Consider the following 24,172-nt stretch of genomic DNA (forward strand, 5'->3'; position numbering starts at 1 on the left):
ATAAGAACGAAATGGCGCTTTTAGTGACATTTTGCATACAAATCCCCATCTAGTAGGGCGCAGTCACCCAGTTTCGGTGGAAGTGCGCGAGTTCGATTGGGATTCAAGTAGGAAGGGAGCGTCTCAGCTTCCTCGGACCAAGACCATTCGACTCAGCACCCCAAAGACTACAACTGGTGAAAATTTGATTTTAGGGTATACTTCCCCTTTAACATGTTTTTCGATTTTGACAGCATGTTGCAAGGCGAGGACGCGTAGTGCTCCTGACTACAACCATAAACCGGTTGGCAGAGTCCCGGTCTTGCTGTTGTGCGCGTTCTGTCGATTTGGAAAATCGATCGATTTTCTTGCGCGATCTGTCGATCGACAGATCGCGCAAGGATCGATCGATCGGAAAGCGGTGGCGAAACCATTCAAAACAAATCGATCGATTTGGAGCAGCTCCGAAACGTCGTACAGTGTATGTTTAGGACTTTGGTGAACAGCTTTTCAAATGAAAGAAACCAGTTACGGTACCTTTTCTGAGTGCAATCTTCTTCCCCAAATAATTCAAAAATCAGTTCCTTCCGAAAATTCCATCGTGCTGGACCTCGAAGCTGAACGTCATAAGCAAATAGTCAAGCCGTGTGTCGTCTGGATATGCAGTTGTTTGTCATAGCCACCATTCTTCTGGTCCGTTCGTCCTGCCATTTTCCTGACGATCGCAATGAATACGAGCAGCTCTCATGCTCAGGTTAGTGTTTATTGATCTGTCTCTGCACCCACTGCAAGGTATAATTTTTGTGATGCAGCCACTAGCCCATTGTGGAAGTAAGGGAATCACCCAGGTTCTTCGGATTCTCGTCCTGTCCGAAAAATCTCCACGTTTCAACTTCTCATCTTCCCCTCAGGCATGAGCTTGCATATTCATATTTTGTGTTTGCTTTGACAGTGCATTTCATAGGAATCGTTCAGACTTTTAGGGCCCTGTAAAATTGGTGTTTTCCTTCCCGACAGTGATAATAATCGCAATCTATAAAATACATGCGCAGTCATTCTATAGTGTGATAAAACACAAGTGTAACTGTAAGAAAAGAGAAAGAGAGAGGGTGAATAAAACAAACATATGTGCAAACTACAGTTACGGTGCTAAGGAAAGAATGTGGATGCCGTGACATGTTCTTTCTGAATGCATCGGTCTGGCTTACGCTTGTGAATGTAAACAGCATCTATGACTTTTAACTGATTGAAATTCTTTGCAAAACAAACAATACTACAATTGTAAACCGAGAATCATTATACGCCAAACGACACGGGTCACTGAACAATAAATGCTTAAACCCTGCCGTGTTCTTCTTCTCATCGCCAACCTCCCCTTCATCTTCATCCTACAGCGTAAAATGAGTGAGGTGTGGTTTGAGATATGGTTGTTTTTTTAGTTGCCGTGAGAGGGAGAGACAGAGAGAGAGAGAGAGACAGAGAGAGAGAGAGACAAAGACAAAGACAGACACACAGACAGAGACAGAGAGAGAGAGAGAGAGAGAGAGAGAGAGAGAGAGAGAGAGAGAGAGAGAGAGAGAGAGAGGGAGAGAGTGAGGCTCTGTCGTTCTGGAGATGTGTTGGCGGTTTTCTCTTTCACCTCTCTTTTCTCTTTATAGTTTTTCACTAATTCGTCATTCAACCCAGAGCTGTGTTTGTTGGCTGGTCGACCACAGGATTTTGTGTGGGGTTGTTCTGGAGTGTCGGACTTTTGTTGTAGTGTGACTGTTACAGTCCTGAAACACATGCAGTAGACACACTACTATAAATACACTAAAAATGTACAACATGCGCACATTTCCTGGATTGATCAGTGTGGATCGATGGCAATACAGTTGTAGTCTGTAAGCAAACAGCGCCATTTTGACTAGGGTGAAATGGTCAGATAGGTTAACCGGTTATGTAACCGTTAAGAATACACGAACAGTTAACCATATGCATATGGGTTAATCGGTTATTTTCTTTCAATGTCCGCTGTACATAATATACGTGACAGCATGTGCGTACCCTGTCAGTACTGTGCACAATGGATGTACGGCGTGTATCTCCCTCATCTCTGGGGTTGCTCCCCATATTAGTGATGCTTGCGTATGCTCATGATGAGGTTGAGTTGATTAAATGACAAGGTGATGGTGCAATCCGAAGCCCAATGGAGCATACAAAATATTAAAATATGTTGAACCTTTCGTTCAGAAAGTAGTGGACATTCACGCAACTGCATTGTAAATATAAAGGGGGGTTGTCAACTGGCAACCGCTCTATTTAGTTGTTATTCACTCTTTGTTGAACCTGCTCTGGAAAACTGAGCAAAATATAATATGCATCCACTATACATATTGTAAACAGTTTCGTCTGAGACAAAAATGCGATAATACTCATAATACTCATAAAGTATACTTGTGAAGACAAAAACTTTCAAGACGTTTGTAATGAGCCTGAAATGTGTCCTTTTATGAGTATTATACATATTGTAGTGATTGTTTTGGCAGTGCGTGAGGTCATGGTACCATGGATACATGGATTTACAGTCATGTACAGCAATGGTACATGAATACAGGCTACATGTACAGTTTATCTCTTATAGGTTGTAGCAAGAGTAGATAAACAAGAGTAGCCAGTGCAGGCTGTCGTAATAAAACGACTCATCCGTGTTCCATTCTCGCGCATGGTACATGCATGGTGCGACGGCACAATGACAGCTGTCGCAAATAACACTGAGTATTACGCGTGTTTTTTTGGTGATTCCTGGTTAGCTGCTAGCTTTTCCCTACTCGAAGATGTTGCCGCCGCGAAATCTGGGGGTTTGTGTTCGTCCTGGCGAAAACCGTGTTTCGATCCGTTGAGCGAGACGAGAGATACAGTGCGAAGACGTACGATCTGTCCGAGAATCGGCGAAGAAGAAAGCTTCGCAGGCGACCCGTAGTGGTTGGGAACAGAATGGAACATATACCAGTCGATGCCTGTCATGGTAGGGATGACTGCTACGAAGTTTTAGCCCCATGCTCCCCAGCGCTTTTTAGCGCCCGACGATAATTACCAAATTTCATCGATTTTCCATGTGGATCAAAGCATAGTCTCCCCAATCTTCTCCAGTCGAGCTGAGTCTGGACGCTACAATGTCGAGACGCGAAAAGAGAACATGCATGAACACACAGGAGCATCACATGCAGCTGCATTCTGCCTTGACGAAGCTGAGAACAACACCAGCAGTTGCACCACGCATTTGGAAGACATTTCGAAGAAGACGAAGAACTACATATCTGCGTTCAAAAAAGCCTCTGTACTGTGCAGTATGCATGCGTGCATGCGCGAAGCACGGGGTCCGCGGATCAACTTCGTTCAAAAATCATTGACATTGTGCCACACGGGTTGCATGATTTGTGTGCGATCATGGCCTTTCTTCTTGACAAACAAAACTGAAGTTTTTCGATCTTCAAATCGCCATAGCGTCCTTGTCATGACTCCAAATCAGCTGAAACTTTGCAGGAGGAATGAAAATGCCATGCTGAATCGATTGGTACCATTTTCGAAGGGTTTCCTTGAAAAATAAAATTTAGCCTGCACTGGCTAACAAGAGTGTGCAACTCTGGATCTCTTCTGCACAATCTGCACATACCCCTGCCCGTGGCAGCATTTTTTGTAGACGTCACCTTTTTTCAGAAAAACGCGCATTTTGACGCAGAACAGTGTGAGAGCACGTACTGGGCACCGACCTTGTAATGTAAAGCCCGGCCAAGTGCACGATGCAAACTTTCCAAAAGACCCGCAGCGCATGCGTCATAGAAAAGATTACGTCAACAAAAAATTCCGCCACGGGCCAACCCATCCCGGAGTTGCACACTCTTGTTTATCTACTCTTGGTTCTAGCCTATAACCTTTTGGTTAACCGCAGCCCTAACTTTGACATAATATGGTTTATATTATGTGCCCAACTCGCTATAACATGGACCTCTCTAAAGCATAACACTTGCCGTACCCCAGAGAATATATAGTGAGGTCTCGCCTGTAAGATGAAGTGTGATACCTAGTTATTGCATACATGTACATGTAGGTGTGAACATCATTATAATTGAATTCACGAATCAATTTCATTTCTTGGAGCTGACTGCTTTAATGTCCTCCTCGAATCCCTTCGCACTTTTCCAGTTCATTTCAAATGAAGTTGCAAGAACTCAATGAATACCTTGGGCACCATCTAAGGCTGCGTATACACGACAACGCTGGGGGTGAAAGCGCAACTAAATCCTTTCGGATGCATGGTTCATTTACACGGTACGCGGAGCAAAACGTAATAGTTGTACACCAAAGCGGAAGAGAACCAAAACGCTGGCCAAGGTGGAAGAATTTGAAAACGGAAATGTTCTGCCGGATAAATTTGGGTGTGTAAACAGTCGAAACGGTCTGCTGGCCTCGTTTCCGTCACGTTTGTTCCGTTTTCGGCCGTTCACACGGATCCGACAATAAAACTCTTTTTTTTACAATTTTCGTCATGTGACGAGTGCTGGTGTGTGGCCTGTTTTCGATTATTCCTTGAGTGTGATTGGTGCTTCCACGCCAACACTCGGCACATGACGAACTTTTGCGGATCCTTTGCTCCCGTGTAGACGCGAGAAAACGATACAAACCGAGACCACCTCGGATCAGCTTTGATCGTGTAAACGCACGAAAATGAAAAAAGAAATGCGGGACTGAAAACGGAAAATGGCCGTGCGTTGTCGTGTAAACGCAGCCTCAGAAGACATTAGGCCCAGTTGGGAATGTTCCTGTAAAATAAGAACATTACACTGTAATAGGAAGTGCAGGTGCCTTGAATGTACAGTCCTGCTCAATGAAATCCAGTCGTGTCACTCAAGTTTGCGCCTTGCACCATTTCGCAGCCCAGTGTTCGCAGGTCTAGGGCTGCGCAACGCCCGGTACTTGAGTGACGCGACTTGATTTCAGGATTTCATTGGGCAGCACTGTACGAAGGCAATTCTCCCATACAAACAGCATGGTGCTGCTGACAAGATGAGATTCACTAAAGTGGACTTTCTTTAGAGGATGGCTCAGCTTTTGTATACTTCTGTAGCGTCGTTCCCATGCCATGAATTTAATGATGAAATTCGTTCGCGAAACCAAGAGGCTTACATCACCTTACCATTATTGTACCTTCATTTTCTTTTACCTTTTTTCATGCAGGATTCTGAAAGCTAGAGGAATCCCACTAGCCCCAAGCACTGAGCTCACGGCTTCCAGCCACGAATCAGGCATGGTGTATCACGACATCTATATGTTTTGCATCCATTTGATTACTAGTACCGTAAAGTACCGCCAGAGCGCCCCACTATCTCGTCCTTTCGTGGTCGTATTGTGTAGGTGGTCTCCCGTCTGTAGGTCATACGACACGAACTTCGTACACATATTGCACGTTGTGCAGACAATCCGTACCTTCGAGCGGACACGAGCTCCACACAAAAACCTTCCTCTGACGTTAGTACACCATACACACTTCGTTGCATTCTGCCGTACGATTTTCCTTTCCCTGGACCCTGGCTGTAAAATCAAGGTGGGGCGCTCTCGCGAGACGGGGCGCTCTGGCGGTACTTTACGGTATACCATTCACACATAACATGATCTCGCTGTGCCCATGGTGCACTGTAGACTCAACATCCCGCTTTAAAGTAAGCTTCACAATCACACGTTAATGCTCCTAACATGTTATCTCGCACTTGATGGCATTACTCTATTTCTGCCTTTAGTATTAGACTCTACACTATCGCTCATCGCGTATTTGACTCTACTCTTTTTCACTGCTATTATTATGCTACGTTGATGCTCAATGTTAATATTGTGTGAGTCAAGTGTGCGCCCTGTGCCAGTTGACAGCCCAGTGTTCACAGCTGCACAACGTTCCGCACGGCATTCACTCGCTTCATTGGACTTCATTGAGCACCACTGTAGTATTCTGTGTTGGTTGATCAGCCCTTCTAGTGACGACTCCTGTCTGTCACTCTGTCTTGAAAGGGACTTTTCGGCTTTGTACTGCATGACCATTGTGTGTGGACTCACGAGTTACTTGGAGTACAATTCACTATAAACTTCACTATAGTAAAGCCTGCCCTGACAAGACGCCCTTAAAGTAAAAAAAAAAGTAAATTATCGTATCCGTTCCCGAAGGGAACTCACGACGGCCGCTAACACCCGATAAACCCTAGCGGCAGATGCAGCGCCTAACGGTGGGGGTGAGTGGGTAGGTCTCACAACCACTGGCACAAGTGCCGTTAGCGACCCCATTAGCTGCATCCATGTACCCCTTGTGCCTGGCCACAAGTTCCCAGTTGACTGTGGGTAGCAGCACGGCTGGAAAAACCGCTCCCAGGCAGGACTTGAACCAGGTACCTCTCGTATCTCAATCATGGTCTTTGACCAACCCACTGTGCCTGCCTGACGCCCTTGGTGCAGCGGAAACTGTCCTGATGTGACAGGACCCCGCTTGATCCAGGAATCTTTCGATCCACAGCACTTTGGTGCATGAAATTTTGTCCGGTAAATACAGGATTCCGCTTGGTACAGGGTCCGGCAAACACGGGTTTTACTGCAATCCAATTTCCCAATGCATACGTTTCATTGCATATGCTTCAATTGTATTTTGTGTGTACTTTGGGGGGGGGGGGGGGGGGGCTGGGAAAGTCTACGTTTTGTGAAGCCGCTGCGACCGGCAACAATTATGTACATGACATTGAGGAGATTATTTGAAAAATAATCCCCGCGGCGCGGACATATCCTGTTAGTCATATGCGGGCAGAAAAATTGGCAGAATTCAGTACTTTTTCTGGTAAGTTTCATGCATGTTTGGTATGTGGATAAAGAAATGGAGCAGAATTCGAGGAATTGCCCGCCATAAGGTTTGTATGGTTCTGCCAATTTCACAGCTTTTCGAGCAGAATCTCCCACCTTTTCGAGCATTATCCGCACACCCCTATATCCTGTTTAGACGACACTTTCGGGTGATCAGCATGAACCGATGTGAACGGAACACTGAACATGGATATTACCAAGAGGGGTTATGTACTCTTGATATTACGGTGAAGCCTAACAATTTGTGGCATTTAACATACAGAAAATGATGCTGATTTTCATACATGTATTATAACATTATGGGAATATCGCAGTGAATCTTCAAAGCACTAGGTGGTCTGCACTCTACAATGTGACCTGTGCGATTATATCGGTAAATAATGTCTGCCTGTTCCGAGCCACCAATCGCACCAAAGAACAAGGAGCAGCAAAATAGAAAACAGACTACATGTATGTCCAGTATTATACCCACATCATGGTAAATAGCCGTACCCGGAACATTGAGATAATTATAACGTTACCGTAAAAGCCCGTGTATAGGTCCCGGGTGTATATAATAGCAGACTCGATTTCCTGGGCGTATGCAAGGGCACGTGCGTTATTTTGGAACCGGGTGTATACTTTAATAGAATTAAAATATTGAAACTCTTCTCTTACTCAATGGCTGGATCCATTTCATCTTGTAGCTAAGCATGCACAGTATCCCTACTTCAATGAACCAGAAACAGTGTTCTCGTTCGGAAGAGCGATCCTATAAACCACATCCATCCATCAACATAACAGTAAGTACAGTCACCTTCGCTAATAACGACTGCGGATATAACGACAATTCGCGAATAACGACAGAATTTCCATGCCCAGAGCAAAGTCCCATCCCAGTGTAATACATATAATGAGACTTCGGGTATAACGACACTTCACGAATAAGGACACCTTTTTGATGCCCTGCCGAGTGTCGTTATAAGCGAAGTTGACTGTATTGAGTGTCGGTTCCTGTACTGGTCCATGCACCGAGCAGAATAATAAGTGATCCAGTGTTCATTATATAATTCCTTTGTTTGTTGAGGGAATGGAAAGGGGCCAGTCCGACGAAAAAAAATCAGGGCTGCAACGGGTAGGGGTTTGGTCGGGTAGCGGGCTCGGGTATTTTTGTCAAGTCGACGGAATAGCGCGAGCTCCAGTGTGGGGAGCAAACCCTTTCGTAATAATTATCGCCAAAGTCGCAACCATTATTTCTAGGGCTCAAACGGTTAGTCCGATTAACTGGTTGCAGACCGGTTACGAAGAATTAACGGATAACCGATAAAGATAACGGTTACGCAGTAACTTTTCAGTCAATTTTTCATGTATCAGGTCGTTGCAAAGTATGCACTTTCGCAGCCTGTCGCACGCGTACGCAATTTCTGGGCTGTCAACTCGGTCATATCTGGTCTCTTCGTGTGAGAGTATGTATGAATGAGCATGCAAGAGAATGTACATGTGTGCGTTGTACTGAATAGGGTACATTTTTTGAATGAGTATAGTCAAATAAACGGTTAAAAAAGAGTCCGCAGGATTGCCATGGCTTATAGGTTATAACCGTTAAACCGACCGTTAGCTTAGCAGTTAACCGTTCGGGGTAAAACCGTGACCGTTTGAGCCCTAATTATTTCGTACTACTATTATAGGTATTCAATAGAAACAGTTGCAAAATCCTTTAGATGAGCATGTCACAACAAAGCGTTCTGACATGCGCATCCTCAAAAATAGTCATGATCGGCTCCTCATCAAATGTCAAAATAAGCAATGATGAATGGCTGAAAGACGAAATTCACGAGCTAGGTAACGTGTCACAGAGCTCAGAAATGTATAAATTCAGGGGTATAGTACCAATCAATCTGCCAGAGCTGCGGTAGAAAGATGTGGGATAGGCCAAAAATTGACCAAAAGAGTCTATCCAATTCCAGCATACCTGCCTGCACATCATCACATCAAGAGCCATTTGGCTCGTAGGTGACCTCTTTTTGGCCTCCTTGATGATTACTGATCCTCTTCTTCAATCTTCTTCACTTCCTCTTTGACTTTTCCGTCACTTCCCTCAAGTTCCCAGCTCTTCCTGGTTGTATGTCAATGGTGTTGTGAGGTGCAGCGCAGAAACGCGATGCTATCTGGTTTCAATGTTCAGCCGGATTCTACATTTATTCTCCAAGAGCGTGTTCAATCATGAGCATTATAGGTGAAGCCAAGTCGGAAACCCAGCCTTCCCTGGTGGCCCACTCTCCAAGGATAGGGCAATAAACGTACTATCAGATGTATGATGCATATGCAGGGCGCAGTCATGTTGACTCCATCATACGTGACGATGATGCCACGCGGTTCAGTGCAGCACGGCCACGTCCGTACATTGCCTCGGGCTCAGGCCCGGCGTAGCGTTTCATATGTCTGCTACTGAAATGATCTTGGAAAACATGATCACAGGTTTAAGAGAATCACGTAGCCACCACAGGTCTTCGTATAAATAGGCCGTTGGACATTGACAACTGTGCAAAGCTTCAATAGCGGCCCGGGTGATGAATTCTGCCCATACTAATACAGGCCTGTTGATTTCCCATTTGCAAATGAATTTCTCAGACGTGAATGGACGTCTTCTCACCACACATAGTGAAATACCAAGGCAAATATCACGCTTGGCCTGGTCGCTGATTACGATGGGATGTGGACTGGTACAGCTGACAGCATGCTGATTCGATCACAAATTGCAGAAATTACTCATTATTTTACAAACGAAATCCAGTCATCTATATCTCCCACTCAATGTCTGACGCCGAAAAAAGAGAGAGAGAGACTGAGAGTACGTAGAACTAGTGTTGACATCACTTTAGTACTTACTCAAGTCACATCAAAATCCTTATCAGCGGGCTCCAGGCTGTGGAACGCCTCCAGTGGGTCTGAATGTTCGACAACGTCAACCATTACTTCTTCAAAGAATCGTCATCTACTGTTTACTGCAGTCGCCAAGTACTCGTACCAGTGCGAGTACTGATTACGATGATGCCGTTCACAAGGGAGTAGTAAAATACCTACTCCGCGCCCAGCTCACAATCGATCGATTTGGTTTCTTTTTTTTGTTGCGCGATCGATCGATTTTGCGCGATCGATCGATCGTTGCGCGATCTGTCGATCGGCAGATCGCGCAGCAAAATCGATCGATGTGGCAGATCCATAGATGGCGCACAGCAGAAACACAAGGCTATGATCATGATGATCGTTTGGTCGGACCCAGATCCAGATCCAAATCTCAGATCCGTCGGATCCGTCAGAATCAACCGAACACTTTTTTGCGGACCTTGGCTGTTGCCATGTTGACGAAGTAAAAAATGGCGCTGACAGGTCACCCAAAAAAGGCACAAGTCGTACTGATCGCCCGCGTCGTACGAAAAGTCAACAAAACTTCAAAAGTCCACTAGACGTACGACAATGAGTATAAAAATGATTTTTACCCACCATATACATGTACGCACAAAGGTCACATTTGGATCCGATGGATCCAGTCAACCCTGCTCCCGGGGCAGGGTTGCTCGGATCCAAATCCGAAGGATCTGGATCCGGATTCGACCAATCGATCATTGCAGATCCAGTGGATCCGATGGATCTGGATCTGGATCCGACCAAACGATCACGGCCTAAGGGCTTTGTTCGACTGAAAAATGCCCGCAAACAGAAAATACTTTTCGAATACTTTTCGAATGCTCCGAGCGTGCTCTGGTACACGGCGCACTACGAGTACTCATTCTTGCGCATGTAGCTAAAAATACTGGACTGCGCTACATGCTGAACCTCTTTTTCATTCGAATTTTCTCTCTGATTTTCTTTTTGCCATTCGAATAATAAAATCGAAAATTCGATTTGCTGATGCTCCGTATTGTGTATTAAAAATAAATTTTAGACTTTAGCCTTGGTATAATAAATGTACAAGTTATTATTATTTTTTTCGTATTTTAAAGAGTCGGCGTGGAGAAAGCAATTTTATTAGTGCAATTAGGAGTATAATCGATGCAGACATGGCCAGACAACAACGAGTGAGTTCATGGAATTTTTAAGGATTTTTATGTTATTCAAAATCGATTTTCGTGTTCCGCTCATCAGTGAATAGTATCGGAACTGAGGGTACTGTGTACAAAAATAGAACATTTTATAACAGCATAATTAACTAAAAGTGTGAACAACAAAGGAAGTGCTACAGCATTACATAATAGGTGTCAAACATAGTGCTAACGTATATAACTGAGTGCAGCCACAAAGCAAGAGGTGATACAGTGCAACATGACACAACATTTACATCTGATAACCAGCTACGAGAACAACTTTAGCGCGACTACGTGCTTCTTTTGTTTACAAAGAACAGGATTATGCACACGAATACATACAGCTTCCAGAACCTTCAACTGCTTAACATAACTTGCACGACACAAAACAGAAAAGTGAGAATCATCGTACACACTAAGACAATCTGGACGTGATAACAAGTGACAAAATACAGCTGACTTTTTGCTCACGTCGCTCTCTTCCGTCTCATCCCGCTCCTTTCCTTCGACCTCCTCCGCCCTATCCTCGTCCTCCGTCTCATCTTCATCATCATCGTCCTCATCACCACCATCATCATCATCAGTCACTTCCTCATCATCCGTTTGATGCTCAGTCTCACTGCACTCCTTATCATCCTTACCTCCTTACGTAGTCGCGCTAAAGTTGTTCTCGTAGCTGGTTATCAGATGTAAATGTTGTGTCATGTTGCACTGTATCACCTCTTGCTTTGTGGCTGCACTCAGTTATATACGTTAGCACTATGTTTGACACCTATTATGTAATGCTGTAGCACTTCCTTTGTTGTTCACACTTTTAGTTAATTATGCTGTTATAAAATGTTCTATTTTTGTACACAGTACCCTCAGTTCCGATACTATTCACTGATGAGCGGAACACGAAAATCGATTTTGAATAACATAAAAATCCTTAAAAATTCCATGAACTCACTCGTTGTTTTCGTATTTTGTTAGGGATTTCCCAACAGGCAATGTTGCCTTTTTACTGGGAACCCTAAATGAGACTTTGTGTGAGCGCGAAACAAAGCAGGCACAAGTAGAGCCGAAGAATTTATTGCAATTACATACCAGTATAAAAACCGAGGTCCCCCGAGGTTTTTATAACTGGTATGTAATTGCAATAAATCCTGAGGCTACTACATTTATTATACATATTATGTTGACCTTCACTTTCCCTAAAAAGGAGTATTATTATTATTATTGTAGAAGAGAAAAGGACATATGGATACGAGTTAAGAGTAACTCTCCATCACTGTAACATGATACTTTATACAGTCAGAAAGTGCAATAACTAGGCACAAAACTGACAGAGTACTGAAACATTCGACGTCCTGACCACCTAGCTTCAACACATCTCCGTAGCGCTAACCGACAGCCTTCCAACTTGGAAGGTTCAAGGTTATGGAAAGACCAAAGAGGGGAAGGCAAGCGCAACGAAAACGAGCAAAAGCTACAGTCCCAACGAAACAAAGAATGTCGATTGTTACTGGACGATGACGAGACCAGTACGATATTTGACAAAGCGGTCTAACTACAATTCGAAGCATGAGCAAAGCAGCACACCACCCAACTTGGGTGGGTCATAAATATCAAAGATAAGTAAAGAAAGGGAAGCTTTGCGAAAACGAATTGTACAAGCCGAAAGCCAAACTCCTACAGTACTCCTCATGCATGACATTGTGATGGACTAGTTGACTACAAAACAAGTCGTTTCACACGACGTACGTTTCGCCGTATGGTTCGTGACGGCTCATCAGGTGTGCAATATGAAACTCGGATGTTGAGCCATAAATAAATGTAGAAGAGAAAAGGACATATGGATGGATACGAGTTAAGTTAATTATTATTATTATTTAAAAATTCGACGAGGAGACAATAATTTTAATATGGCAATAAGTAGGACGAGCTGAAGCGACATGTGGACTACTTTATTAACAATGTAAGCGATGGAGACGATGCAAGAAACAATCTAAAGGGTAAGGAAAATACATGTAAGAAGAAAAAAGGCAATGGAAAAAAAGATGATTCGAACAAGTTTTCGTACAACACTCTTCAGGAATCACCATTGTACTAAAGAACAAAATGAGAACAAAGGAAATAATATAGCAATCAAGGTAGGGTGACACGATACAATGACAGCACTGGAATATCGAGGTGCAATTTCTCACAAAGGCGTGCATAACACAAGGGTATACAAGTAAGAACTAAGCGTGACAAGTGTGTATCAGCAACAAAAACAAAAAAGTGAGAACGAATGATAATAATAACAATAATAAACAAGAAGGTGACAAAACACATTTAGGCACAAGTGGCAACAACGTTGCCACACTACACAAAAGAACATTATTTGAACAATTTTAGGGTAATAACACTATCTTTCTGGGCACACAAATTCGGCTTCGAATCATCTTTTTTTTCCATTGCCCTTTTTCTTCTTACATGTATTTTCCTTACCCTTTAGATTGTTTCTTGCATCGTATCCATCGCTTACATTGTTAATAAAGTAGTCCACATGTCGCTTCAGCTCGTCCTACTTATTGCCATATTAAAATTATTATTATTATTAAATTTTTTGATAGGGCAATCCCCACAGGCCTAAGGCCTTCTTACAGGGTACCCTAAATGTGCCAATACAAGAGTATTTTATAAACAGTATTTATTGGTCTTAGTGGTAAAAAATAAATATAAATACTGTTTATAAAATACCACTAAGGCCAATAAAATTAATACTGTTTATAAAGTACTCCTTTTTAGGGAAAAGTGCAGTGCTGCATGGAAAAGTACAGTGGTATTTATTGAGTCGAGCAAATTTATTTGAATTTGATACTGTTACATGTTGATGGTGTGGTCACTAATGAGTGTGGGTATTTATCAAAGGTCAATATATTATTTATCAACACGGGAGAATGAACTACAGTTAAGTAGTTGATAGGCTCCGGCGGATTATTCTCGCGAAATCAAGGAATTTTGCTTTCATGGATTCTTGCATTATGGTCGTAAAATCCTCATATTATGCTTTAGCACCCGGGGATATACATGTGCATTCACTTTGTTGTACTTAAGGAGCCTCAAAGTTCAGGAAATTGTGCCTTTTTCGTACTTGCAAGTTGCAAGTGGCCATAAGTACGACAAATAACATGTACATGAGTATCCCCATACCAAGGTATCCATGCATGTAAGAGCCTAAGCGGTCAACAAGGAAAAGAGAAAACAATACTTCCTCTATTCATTACTTGATTTCTTTTGTACTTCAGTAAAAATATTATTTCATTGCCAAATTAGTTTGAGTTACCTTGGAAAATAGTAGTAGGGACCGAGCCGGACCTGGCGAAGAGTTGAACCCACTTGACCTTATGAATGGGTACTTGAACTTTGCGGTTGTTAATTAAGTGGCCACTTGACCTTTTAATTGGATAAGTGATAATGAAGTGGCCACTTGAGATCTGAAGTGGGCCAGGTGTCATATTTAATTGGATTAATGACTAAGTGGTGTTTGAAGTGCCTCTCGGCGTCATAATTGCTTTTAAAGTGGTGGGTGTGGTTGTTGACAAGAGTCACTGTCTGGGAATGTGTTCTGGAAACTTCTAGGTATTCCCAGGCTTATTAGAACTAGCTCTACGGTATGATGTCATAGGGGGGTATTTTAGGAGGTGTGACTCATTTATAAATTGATATATGATGCAGCGTTTACTGGAAAATGTGATCAGTTAGCATAATGGATATTGAAGAGCAATTTGAAATACTGCGTGCGTACAAGGAGCGTCAACGCGCCGTCGTTGAGCATGACGATGACCCTTGTCCTGATGCCCCTCCTCCTAGTCCAAACATTGACAAATGTTTTCATAATCATCAAGTTGTGAACGAGGGGCACTTTGTGTGTACTATATGCGGACTTGTTCTTGATAGCGTGCTGTTGCCGGAGGTGAATTTTACAGAGAGATGCATTCTCCCACGGCTATATGCGGCTCGGGAGCGATTGACTGCCGTCGACAGACATCTGGTACGCTTCATGCAGAAGACCGGTGTCCTGCTGAACCTTCACGGTGTGCTGGAACCGTTGCAGTACATGAAGAAGGAGAGTGGCTACAAGAGCCTGAACTATGCCATAGCTCTGACATGCATCTGTGCTGAGCACGACGAGATTTGCCAGAAGCTTCAGCCATATCTTCCAAAGAGCCATGTGGCGTGGGCACGATCCAGCAAGCTAATGAGTTGCAAACCGCAGCAATTTTCGAAAGCCTGGTTCCGCCAACTTCTAATCCGTACAAAACCTCTTACCCCTTTTCAGCTGAAGAAGTTTAAGCAGAATATCCGAGAGTTTAATTCTGAGGAGAAGGAACTGATGCAAAGACTAATCCAATCTTACGGGTGCTGTGAACCTCGTGTGGAATTAATTCCTGCGGAGATGAAATGTGCGCTGTACCGTTTCTCAAGTGCCATGTGTAGGGCGAGGAAGATGATGATGAAGGGTACCGTTGCCGCTGTATAAAACCCCTGACATCTTAATTTTCCATCATTTCGCAAAGCATCCTTGCCAAGTCACAAGTAATTGTTGTTGTTGTCTTCATCCTTGCTATTACTTTGGTGAAGAAGAAGAAGAAGAAGAAGAAGAAGAAGAAGAAGAAGAACAACAACAACAACAACAACAACAACAACAACAACAACAACAACAACAACAACAACAACAACAACAACAAGAAGATCATGAACATGTGGTCTATTTTGAAAGATCATGGTGAGGACGGCCATTGTACAATGGGTGCGCTGATGCGTTGTGCTGCGCGGTTAGGAATCGCAACCTCGCTGACAAACCTGGTGGAACCTTTCAATGGAGACCATGGATATGATCAAGCAGTTGTTGAAAGTCACCCCATAACCAACTTGATCTGGATTGCTGCCAAGGACATGGCTTGCTGCGGGCGGAAAGAACTACTTGATGTAGTGAAGCTGCTGTTTCCAGTTGATCCAACCCCTGATGGAAGTACGCCTAGTACTGCTACTGGCAAGTCGGACATTGCTCAACGCCACCTCATGAAGAACCTATCCTGCGTGTTCAAGAAGGTGAAGAGCACCCCTTCCAGTAACAACATTAGTATGATCATCGTGTTGGTTGCAATGCTCATTCTCTTGTGTGAAGAAGTGTCGCTGAGAGGATACGATCATGAGCTGCACTGCACTCTAGTTGAGTTCTTCGATCAAGAACTGCATGCTATTGACGTGGTGCACTACAAGCGTTGTCAGCAAACTCAGTCAACATTCACGAATTGTGGAATTCCACAAATGCTCACATTGATTACTATTATGTCTATCCTTGCCTCCCTCACTTTGAGCTATATTATTTGACATGTAGACACACACACACACACACACACACACACACACACACACACACACACACACACACACACACACACACACACTCAAATCATCATCATCATAATACATGACGTTATTCATTAAAAATGTTTTATTATAATTTATCAATACACTTGGTAAAGAAAACGGAATGAATCATAAATGTTGTAGTTTCTGTACACGCCTGTGATGGTATCGTCCATTCTCAGTACGGCTTGATTGGCATGGAGTGGGTTGGAAGTGAATGACAGCGTGCACTTGTTCTTCCTGGGTGTTTGACAGTGTGACATCCAGTAGCGTATCTCCTTTGTCCCGCGCTCTGCAGCATCTGCAGGGTATCCAACTAGAATGTATAACCCAAGTGGCACATGGTACCGGCATCCACATTTTTCCAAATGGGAATTCAGTGAGCACCAGTTCTGTGTTTGCTTGAGTCTCCGGGAGTGTTCCGCTAACAGTGTGTTCTTCTAAAGCGAAAGTTTGTCGTATCAGTGTTCTTCTTAACGAGGTTTCACTGTACATAGATGCAAAAAGACACACATAGGTGGTCTTTATATTACATTGTCTATTCCTTGATACATTGACACGTCTGTGTATTGCTCCCCGTTCTGATAGGTGTATGTTTTTGTTGTAATCGCCGTCACGTGAACGGTGTTGTCAGCCCTCACCTCTCTTCTTTTTACCATACATTCCTTGTAGACTTGTAGGGTTTCATTCTGTTGATGTTGTTGTTGTCCGTCTTGTTGTCGTGGAGGTGGTGGAGGTGGGCTAATTAAGTGGCCACTTGAAATGTGAAGTGGTGTTTGAAGTGCCTATCGGCGACATAAGTATTTCTTTTCAAGTGGTGGGTGTGGTGTTAGTAAGATTGACTGTCTGGGATGTTTTTTTGAAATTGAATTATGATATTCTGGAATATTCTAGGTATTGCCAGACTACCCTTCAACCAACGAGCACCAAACAACTGGATGGGGATAAAAGTGATTGGAGCCGCCTTGATGAGTCCCATTCAACTCCAGCCTGAAGATCGTCTTCTTCTTCTTCTTCAAAACAAAGATGCAATTCAGCTGTGACTTATGTCTTAAGACTACGACCGGCCTCCAGCCGTTCGTTGACCACGCCAAATCAAAAGGACATCGGAAGAACCTGGAGGCTGGTCGTCAGCCGGTTTATAAATGTAGCTGGTAAGTGATCTGTTATACAATTATCTTTATTTGAAATACAGGAGATCTTATACATCTTGTTTTATCTTTTTCCCCCATGCAGCGATGACGAGTGGATTGATCTTGGGGCAATGAAGGATCACGTTACAACGTCCCGACACATCAACAACTACCTTCAGAGGCTTATCAACTTCTACGGGGTGTTGCCCATTAACAGCGTGACGAAGATGGCGCAAGCCCAGGCGGAGCTCCTGTGTTTATAATAAAAAGTTTAAAACCAACATATCTGTGTTAAATGTTTGTGTGAAAGGGGTCGAGTTCTCATTCAATTGCATGTTCCGAGTTGATGGGTTTGGAACGTTGAAGTTCGATGTGATCGACGTATTGGGTAGCTGCAAGTTCGTTGAACAGAGCGGTGGCAAAACATGTGACAGTTGTTTTTTGGCACGTTGTAAAAGCCCTTGACGAGATTCGAGTCGTAGAGGAAATCTACCATATTCTGCAGATTTAGATTCGATTGGTCAGTAATAATCTCCTCTATTGCCGTATTGGAGTTTTTCGATAGGCACTCGTCAGCTCCGCATTATAGTCTATAGACGGATGTAGACGACGCACAGACGCCATTTCCTGAACAGCATGGACCTGTGTGATCAATTCGACGCGCTCATCAATTACGTTCGACAGCCAAAGGGCTCTCCTGCAGGTGATGATTGTTGCAATCACGTGACCGAGGCCGTGATAAATGGACGCACCGGAGCATGATTTTCAAAACAAAGCGATGCATGTCAGAAAAAAGATGCTATCAATCTCGACAGCGTCTCCTAGGCGTCGACAGACATCTAATTAGTTTTTCTGAAGAAAACAAACATTGGTGACTTCCTCTCAGCTCACTTCAACCTTCACCCCCCTGCAAGAAACGCTACATTCTCTGAAGAAATCCTGTTTTGTACAAAAGCCTCAACTATGCTATTGCACTATCGTGCCTCCTATTCGATAGTAGCCTGTCGTCACATCGATATCAATGATGTCAGTGACGCCTCAAAAAAGCCATTTTGAAACCCTGGCCAAAGCGAAGTGGATGTAACAACGTCTGCTTCACCATCTCAAGTGGAAGAGGGGAGATCACGTTTTCCCACGTTCAGCGCGTACGAGCAACGTGCATCTCCTGTGAAACCATCTCTTCAACTGGAAATGGACGTCTTAATTCCAAACACAGTGGAGTTTCTGCTGGAAGTACACATGAAACATGGGAGCAACCTGATGCGTTAGACATGTCGGTTAAACTCAGGGGTGACTACCATGATCTCTACCTAAAGACCGATGTGCACCTTCTTGCAGATGTTTTTGAGAAATTCAGATGCACTGCAATGCTCACGTACGATTTAGATCCGACACACTACTACACACTGCCTGGATTCGCGTGGGCTCTTCTAAAGCATACAGAGATTTCACTCGCTCTGCTTCTTGAGCTTCGGAAGAAGGCCGTCAACGAGTTTGACAAGGACTTCTTCAAACTTATGAACAATATGAACAATGTGTCTGGGAAGACAATGGAGAATATAAGAAGAAGGATCTCCGTTAAACTACTCCGTGCAGAGGAAGAGGAAGATGTCATCAGAGCTGTGCACCATTCCACAGTAAGCGGTACATCTTAGCCGACGGTGTCAGCACACTTGCGCATGGACACCACCGCATCACACTGCCGGATGACTGAACAGTGATGTGATGTAATGGTGGTGGTGGTGGTTGACAATCACAATTATTCACACCCTGCACCATGTCAATTTATTTCTAATGAGTTATTGATGTTGATGTTATTGTTTTCTACATACCACAGAATAATCTTCTTCTTTTTTTTGTCTAGTTTCCCATAACTAGACTTTTATTTCTAATATACCTAAATATAATTGCTGGAAATACAATCACAGTTGATGATGATGATGATGAAGATGATGATGATGATGATGATGATGATGATGATGGTTGACTGTTGCCCCGCGGTGGCAAGATGGAACCATCCTGAAGAAATCCGACTTCCGTGATGCCCTGTGCATCCGCTATGGGCGGAGGTTGAGTGGGCTACCCGATTCATGTGTTTGTGGTGTGCCTCTCAGCCCCGCTCATGCACTTACCTGTGCCACTGGCGGCTATACCATTGCCCGTCACAATGAGGTGCGGGACTTGGTTGCTGGACTACTGAGGGAGGCTGGAGTGGTGGACGTAGAGACGGAGCCCCGGCTATTGCCCTGCAGCAGTGAGCATTTGCCTGGTGGTCGTTCCCTCAACCGATGCGCAGAAGCTCGTCTGGATGTGCGGGCTCGCGGCTTTTGGTCGTGGCAACAGGACGCTTACTTTGATGTGCGGATCACTCATCCCGCAGCGTCTGTGTTGTCTCGATCACAAGCCCTGAGTCAGCTGAAGTCTCACGAGCGAAACAAGAAAAATCAATACGCCAGCCGTGTGGTTAACGTGGAGCGCGGCTCCTTCACGCCACTTGTGTTCTCGACGTACGGCTTTAGTGGCCCAGAAACTACTCAATTCCTGAAATCATTGGCCTCCCTGTTTGTTGAGCGCCATACTGAACTGAAGTACCCACTAGTAATGGGCATACTACGCACCCGTTTGTCTTTCTGCTTGCTGCGATGGGCAGTCACCTGCTTCCGCGGTTGCCGCGGTTCGTACGGCAAGAGGCGACAGCCGAACTCATTTCTGGCCCAGTGCCGCCAGGCGGAGTAGGGTGCTGCCTTTGGCCTCAACTTAATATAATGCTATTTGGTTTTTCCCCTTTTATTACTCTGTGTTCATTGCTTGTTTTTGTATTGATTTACTTCCTTGACTGCCTTTGTGTTTCATCATTTTCCGGTTGGTTTTGTGTTGATTTCCCCTGTTCACTTTACATATTGTAATGATATACATTTGCTTTGCCCGTAAAAGAGGCTTTTCTCATGATGATGATGATGATGATGATGATGATGATGATGATGATGATGATGCATATTTGTAGTTCTATTGTTGACATCTTTTGTCTTTTCTTTGGGTTAAAAGGTTAACTTCATCCTCGTTTTCTTATTGCCTTGTATTGGAATTTGCCCATAAAAGTGGCTACGGTGTGATAATGCATTTTAATATTTCGTGTTTTAACATTATTTTCAGAAAATTGCTCTTACAATACCTTGCGTTTTATATTCATAATATTGTTGCCCGTAAAAGCGGCTTGGTCTCATGATGCATGATGATGATGATGGTCCTGATGATGATGATGATGATGATGATGATGATGTGGCAGTCGAGCCTGTACTTGCTCCGATCACAGGCGAGGTGTTTTTATCGGCATCAACAAACACCGCGAACGACGCCCGGGCTGATGTCCGAGCTCGTGGGTTCTGGACCCGGGCTCAGAATGCGTTCTTCGATGTCCGGGTCTTCCACCCGGATGCAGCATCATACAAGAGCAAGCCCGTCAGTGATCTTCTGAAGCAACATGAGCGCCGCAAGAAGAGTGAGTATGCCGAGCGTATCAACAATGTCGACCGTGGTTCATTTACCCCTCTAGTCTTTACCACGGCGGGTTGTTGTGCTCCGGAGTGTACTGCATTCATTAAGCGGTTGTGTGCATTGCTGGCAACTGCCGATCGACCGTATGCCCAGCTAATGGCCTATGTGCGGTGTCGCTTGTCCTTCGCTTTGCTCAGGGCAGCCATAATGTGCATTCGCGGTGCACGTTCGGCCTACCATCGTCCAGTTAATGCGATGAGGGAGTTGGCCATTGTGGAGAGCGGCCTCTAACTAAATCTACGCATGTGATTGAGTGGTCTCTGCATATTGATCGGGTAGCGGAGTTCCATCACTGACGCAGTGTGCGGGTATTGCATTATGAATTGGTTGAGTAGATAGTTCCGGAATTAATTCCGTGTTCGATATTGTTTATTTTTTACATATTGTTTATTTTATTTTATTCGTGTTCGATATTGAATTTTAATTTTAATTTTAATTTATTTATTTTTTACAAATATTGTTTTTATTCCATTTCACATTTTTCATTCGTGTTGGGTTTAACTACTCACTGTACTGATACATGGTGATGATTGTGCTTTGCTTTGCCCGTAAAAGAGGCCTTACCTAATGATGATGATGATGATGATGATGATGATGATGATGATTTTTTTTTTTTTTTTTTTTCCAACGCAAAGATCGTTTTTCCATGAAATACAACAATTGAACACAATTACATGCTTAAAGGCATGAAAGCAACAAAACAGCAACAAAAGGGTAAGCGCCATACCAATCCCGCATGCACAGTCAGGACACAGCACGATACTTAACAAACTAGACCTGACTCGGCCAGGGCAATCGAGACATCATGAAAACATCTCGCCGGATGGTGGTACCGTGACCGAGCCCCACGTATGCACGTATGATGATGATGATGATGATGATGATGATGATGATGATTTTTTTTTTTTTTTTTTTTTTTTTTTTTGATGATGATGAAGCCACTTCTTTGGGCAAACGAAACACAATTTCCCAAGATGAAGGAGTGGAACCCTACACAAATAATATTTTAAATGAATCCAACACAAAGATCGTTTTTCCATGAAATACAACAATTGAACACAATTACATGCTTAAAGGCATGAAAGCAACAAAACAGCAACAAAAGGGTAAGCGCCATACCAATCCCGCACGCACAGTCAGGACACAGCACGATACTTAACAAACTAGACCTGACTCGGCCACGGCAATCGAGACATCATGAAAACATCTCGCCGGATGGTGGTACCGTGACCGAGCCCCACGTATGCACAACACAGCAGCACGCAGCAAAGCAAAAGACAGCCGACAGCGGAGTAAACCAATGACCTGGGAATAGTGAGATCCCGATGACTCGGCCTGCATCTGGCACAGTCTCTTGAGGAACACATTGCACAGCCTCCCACAACCACCATGCACAGAGAACACGAGAGGTGTGAAAGCGGCTCTTTCTACATTTGTGACTCTTGGCCCATATTCGTTCCACTTACGCCGCTCGTGCTGCTGGTACAATGCAGGAAGGGTTCTGGACCCGTAGGAAGGAGCATCTGGGCAAAATACCCTTACATCAAAAAAAGCTTCCTCCCCACGGGTCCAAAACCCTCGAGCGGCTATGTCCAGGCGCGCATCCTCTCGGCGGTTCGTTGACCGAAGAGGAAACCTCTCACCAGAAAGAGGTTGCAGCGCTGGTTCTGTCGAAACGGCAGTGCGGACTTCAGTCAATTCCCTCGCCAGCAGGTCACGTATCTCGTTATGACGAAGTGTCGGGAAGCCGCCCCTGGCGCAACATAGCTGATGCTCAACTGAGAACAGCTCACCACACACACAGGTTGCTGGTGTATTGGCTAGCGGCCATGCATATCTCAATGCCAGAGCATCCCGGAAGTCACGCTTGGTGAGACGAAAGCCATGCTCCACCAGGGGCAGCACGCTCAGCCATGAGGATGATCCTTTCTCCGTGTGTTCTTCTATTCGTCGCTTCGTCATCTCATCGCTCGTGTCCACTATTTTGTTCCTGGCTGCCTTTGCGCGCTCCCGGTTTTCGGTGTGGACGACACGCTTTTTGTGACGCATTTCATCGATCATCCTCTGAAAGGGGGTACCAGCACCAGCAACATCAGCAGCCACATCCGGTCCAGGGTTTGAGTTGCCAGCGACCTCCCGCGGCTGCACCTCCGTTGCCGTCATCGTGGGAGTGGGAGACGCTCCACCACGGTCAGCAGTATCTGCAGAAGCCGGCACATCTCCAGCGAGAGAAATTGGATCGCTATCCTTAGCGAAATCGCCCAGAACCTCCTTCACCATAGGTCCGGACACTTGCTTGGAGCCCTGGTGCTCAAACCGTGGTCGAGTCGTGAGGTCCGGAAGGGCCATCCCTCCATCCCGTGTCGGGAGCTTTAGAATATCCACTGCCTCAGCCTTTTCCGAAGCAAAGGCAGCCGTCATTGAGTGCACCATAGCCTCCACCCCAGCCGGGATGCCCGTGCAGGCCTGAACTGGTCCGCAGGCTTGCATAATGTCGGGTTTCATCAGAAACAATGCCGCCTTGGAGCACAGTCTACGAAACACTTCACATACCCCTATTGGCCGAACGCCAGGGTTCTTGTTGAGGGCAATGAGTCTGCAAGCTGTGTACGGTGTGAGTGAGCCGGAGGGGACTGAGTCGGTACAGATCAAGCGTGTGAAGCACGCCACTGCCTCACGCAGATCAGTAGATGCACCTTTGTAACATGTGCATAGTCGCCGCCAAGCATCCGCGTCCAGGCCGGAAGGACCCGCAGAACCATGCAGAGAAAGGGCAGTGCGTTTGATCAACTCACCATTGACGCTGGCGAAGTAGATACTGCTGACATTGCCCGCCTCCTCCTGAAGCAGGATGTCCGGTGCTGCCGGTGCCGACCCCGGATGCTTCCCGACGAGAATTTCACGGACTGACTGGGATTGATGAGAATCAGAAATGATGATGATGATGATGATGATTTTTTTTTTTTTTTTTTTTTTTTTTTTTTTGATGTTTTTAAGCCACTTCTTTGGGCAAACAAAACACAATTTCCCAAGATGAAGGAGTGGAACCCTACACAAATAATAGTTTAAATGAATCCGACGCAAAGATCGTTTTTCCATGAAATACAACAATTGAACACAATTACATGCTTAAAGGCATGAAAGCAACAAAACAGCAACAAAAGG

At 44.5% G+C, this 24,172-nt stretch overlaps 2 long non-coding RNA genes across 2 annotated transcripts; both read left to right on the forward strand.

The window, feature by feature from the left end:
* Positions 1-334: 334 nt before the first annotated feature.
* Positions 335-6,039, forward strand: LOC135811484 (uncharacterized). Its single transcript, XR_010552607.1, has 2 exons — positions 335-733; positions 5,197-6,039. It is a non-coding gene; the product is annotated as an uncharacterized LOC135811484 (long non-coding RNA).
* An 11,277-nt stretch (positions 6,040-17,316) lies between these two features.
* On the forward strand, positions 17,317-17,733 carry LOC135812488 (uncharacterized). The gene is made up of 2 exons (XR_010552818.1): positions 17,317-17,473; positions 17,556-17,733. It is a non-coding gene; the product is annotated as an uncharacterized LOC135812488 (long non-coding RNA).
* Positions 17,734-24,172: the final 6,439 nt, after the last annotated feature.

The sequence above is a fragment of the Sycon ciliatum genome, chromosome 3 (genome assembly GCF_964019385.1).
Source record: "Sycon ciliatum chromosome 3, ocSycCili1.1, whole genome shotgun sequence".
NCBI lineage: Eukaryota > Metazoa > Porifera > Calcarea > Leucosolenida > Sycettidae > Sycon > Sycon ciliatum.